The sequence below is a fragment of the Elephantulus edwardii genome, unplaced genomic scaffold, assembly GCF_000299155.1.
Source record: "Elephantulus edwardii isolate Elephantulus edwardi_28Jun2011 unplaced genomic scaffold, EleEdw1.0 scaffold00204, whole genome shotgun sequence".
Classification (NCBI taxonomy): Eukaryota; Metazoa; Chordata; class Mammalia; order Macroscelidea; family Macroscelididae; genus Elephantulus; species Elephantulus edwardii.
This window is the reverse complement of record NW_006399954.1, coordinates 2,588,160-2,592,616: the sequence shown is the minus strand read 5'-3', so window position 1 is coordinate 2,592,616 and position 4,457 is coordinate 2,588,160.

Here is a 4,457-nt window from a genome sequence, read left to right as displayed (position 1 = left end):
ATCGGCACGTTACCCACGTTCCGGCGTCCTGAGACGCTGAGACTCTGACGGCAGCCCAAATACCCCCGGAAGAGCACTCCGAGGAGAAACAAGCTTGACCACTATGCCATCATCAAATTTCCCCTGACCACTGAGTCTGCTATGAAGAAGATAGAAGATAACAACACACTTGTGTTCATTGTGGATGTCAAGGGCAATAAGCACCAAATTAAACAAGCTGTAAAGAAGCTCTAGGACATTGATGTGGCTAAGGTCAACACTTTGATTAGGCCTGATGGAGAGAAAAAGGTCTATGTTCGACTTGCTCCTGATTATGATGCTTTGGATGTTGCCAACAAAATTGGGATCGTCTAAACTGAGTCCAGTGGGCTAATTCTAAATGTAATAAATTTTTCTCACAAAAAAAAAAGGTTGTGTCATCTGTATAACAAAGGTTGTTGATGAGCTTTCTTCCAATCCTGAAGCCACACACTTCATAAAGCCTAGCTTCTAGAATTACTTTCTTAGTATACAGTTTGAATAGTTATGGGGAAAGGATATAGCCCTGATGTACTTTTCATGATTTTAAAATATGTTGTGTTCCCTTGCTCATTTTTTACAATAACTTCTTGGTTTAGGAATAGATTTTGTATACACATAATTAAGTGTTCTGGGATTTCCTTTCTTCTTATTGTTAGCCATAGTTTGTTATGATCCACACAGTCAAATGCCTTTGCTTAGTCAGTAAAACATAGACATTCTTCTTGTCTTCTCTGATTTAAAATCCATCTGACATCAGTAATAATATCTTTGGTGCTGTGGCCTCTTCTAAACCCATTTGAACTTCTGGCAGTTCTCTGTCAATGTATTGCTGTAATCTTTTTTGAATGTAGTATAGTGTCCCAATATTATGCCAACCACAGGATTTTACAAGCAGTAGATAGGCAGCAATATTCATGGGATTAAAACATAGTATTTACAAAAGAAATAACTGTATTTTTTATCAGTTGTAGAACATAGATCTAATTATCAATGTAGAATATAGAACTAACATTAGAAAAAACAGCCTATAAATTTTAGTACCTATCATTTTCTGAAATTTAATTTGGGTAAAATCCATTGTTGTCAAGTTGGAACTGATCTCAGCTGACCCTCCATAAGGTTTTCCAAAGTTATAAATTGCATGGCAGGACACTGACCATATTTCTCCCTCAGAGTTACTGGAGGCTTTGAACCACCACAGAAGCACAGCCTTTAGGTTAACTTTGCAACTCCCTAACAACTGTGCCACTAGGATAAGGCAAATGTACTCGCCTAATGACTAGAATTGAAACACTGAAATTCAATGATGGTCTCAAATTGTGGTGAAAACCCTCCACTGGATTTTCAGAGGCAACTATAATCACACAAGAGGAAATTTGATGGTCTCAAATAAAATTCTAAAATAATCACCGATCATAGACAGAATACACTTTAAAAATTTGTCTCTTACAGGATGCTCTCATCGGGGGATCTTACCATCACACTTCTGCAAGATGCCAAGGCCTGTGTGGCCTTTAGCATCTGCTAAAGGCTGTGGCCCAGCCTAAAAGCCATCGCTCCCTGACCGACGATAGAACCACTGCCTGCCAGGTTGAGGGGCTGTAATTTCAGTGCGGCCCAGATCACAATCCCACCCAAAGCACAGGACTGCTTCCTGCCCCCTGCCCCCCACCTGTGATTCCCCTTCCCCACTGCCTGGAGACCATCCAGATGCTGCCCCTGTTGTCCAGCGCCAGGAGCGCTACTATCACATGTATTTGGCTTTAAACACTGCTATCCGGCTGTATTCATCCTGGAGAGGGTGAATTAAACCAGGCTGCTCCTTGGAGGCAAGGATTCTGGGGCTTCATCTGACATACTTTGGACATGTTGTAAGGAGGGAAAGGTCCTTGGAGAGGGACATCATGCTAGGGAGGGTGGAGGGACGACGCAGAAGGGGAAGACCCTCTATGAGGTGAATTGATTCAGTGACTTGGGTAATCAGGATGGGTGTGGCAGAGGCAATGCGATGGGTACAGGATAGAGCAGGGTTTAGGGCTGCTGTACATAGGGTCGCTATGAGTCGCAAACGACTCGATGGCACATAACAACAACAACAACATCCAGCTGTATCACATGGGATTTCATAAACTCAAGCAGAAGAGGCTGGGTGGAGGCAGGGTTTCAGAAGAGCAATGGTCATTCCATTTCTGGTTGGCTGTTTCTCTGAAGAGGGGAGCACCAATATACAGGTTCTTCACAAAGCATTGCTATATTCTGGGTCATTATATAGTTACGACGACCTAACATCTACTAAGAAAAGACTCACATTATGTCAAGAAAGCAGTAGTTTACCTCAGTCATCATGAAAAAAACAAAATAACACTTTTCCTAAAATATCAAACCCAATGAATACCCCAGATAGAGAAAACTAGAAGAAATAAATTGATGTGAAGTTATTTGAACAGCTACAGAAGAAGATCCAAATTATGGAAGAAACAATGGGAGTCACTGTACCCCACAGACAGTAATCCAGAAAAAAAAATATATTGATGAGGAGCAACTTGAACAACTACAGAGAAAATTTTAAAAAAAGAAAGAATTGATAGAATAGATACAATATATGTCAGTTTATTCCTACACTCCCCCTAAATAAAACACAGTTTGTTGAAACATGTCCTATCTCTGGGAAAAGACATTGCTTAGCAACTATTTGTAACTTACCTCTTTATGATTTCTGGTGGGCTAGTGGCAAGGAGCTGCACTGCAATCCTGAAAGAACAGAGTTCGAGGCCACTAGCTGCTCTCTACTAACAAGCCTTCCACCTACCAAAACCTCTTAGAATAATTTGACTTTTAAGGGTTGTTGTTGTTCTTACGTGCCATCAAGTCACTTACGACTCATAGTGACCCTATGTACAACAGTCCTAAACCCTGCTCTATCTCTTGCCAACCTTATTGTCTCTGACACATCTATACCTATTATCCCAATGACAGATTCAATTCATTTTATCGAGGGTCTTCCTCTCCTGTGTTGTCTCTCCACCCTCCCAAACATGACTTCCCTCTCCAAGGACTGAGCCTGCCTTGCAACATATCCAAAGTATGTCAGACGGAGCTTCAGAATCCTTGCCTCCAAGGAGAAACCTGGCTTCACCCTCTCCAGAATGAACTTGTATCAGATGCACCTTAGTCTCAAGAGTGACATCATTACTCTTCAGTACCTTGCAGAGGTCTCTGACAGCAGGTTTTCCCAATTCAATTTGTCTTTTAATTTCTTGGCTGCTGGTACCACGAGTATTGATTATAGAGCCAAGCAAACTGAAGCTGTCAACTATGTCAATCTCTTCACCATCAACAACTAGAGCCAAAGAAGATTTCTACCAACTTTTGTAGTCAGAGATTGATTGAACATGCACTCAAGATGCATTAATAATAATGGGTGACTAAAAAAAACAAACAACAAAAACCAAACCAAGCCAAACCACAACAAAAAAAATAATAGGTGACTAGAATGCAAAAGTTGGAAATAGAGAAAAAGGATCAGCAGTTGGAAAATGTGGACTTGGTGACAGAAATGAAGCCGGAGATAGAATGATAGAATTTTGAAAAATCAACAACTTATTCATTGCAAACACATTTTATAAGAAACACAAACGTAGGCTATATACATGGATTTCACCTGATGTTATGCATAGAAATCAGCTCAATTACATCTGTGGAAAGATGCTTTTAATGGCACTTTAGAAAATATTTATATTTAAACATCCAGAGTATTTTGTATGTGTTAATAAAAGATAAAATCTCACAATTATGGAGAATATTACCGTGCAGTTATTGTGTTCAGTATGTTGACTCAGTTTTCACTACCCGCAACCATCTTATCTTGCTTCCTGCGGCTCACTGTGATTCATTCACAGTTACTGTTACCACCTTACCAAATTCACTTCGGTAAAAAGATGTCTTGGGAAGTAGGCTGTAGTCTCTATTGAATGCAAGGCAGTCACAAAAAGTTGAGCCCCATGATCTCCAAGATAGAGCTATTCATAACCAACACAATCTAATGAAGACTAGAGTTGTAGCCAGGATAAGTAGGAAACAGAACTATGAACTGTAAATCTTCTCATTGTAAAAACTAAAGCCTCAAACAAGATACCAATTACTATCTTCTGAATTTTTTTCTTTTTTAACTTTTATTTTATATTGGTTGGCTTATAAAGTATTTTTTTTATTGGGAAAAACATATTGGGTGGTACAAGGAGGTGAGGTTTGAGGGCAGAAGGGTGAGGATGGGCCAGGATGCAGTTGCAGAGCTGCACAGTTTGGTCGGTGGGGGGAGCAGGTGAAGGAAATGATGAGGGTCCAGTGGGGACCAGATGCTAAAGAGGAATGACAAGCATTTTCCAATAGTAATTAAACCAACTGTCTTATTGATTTGGGAATTGGATGCTGACTCT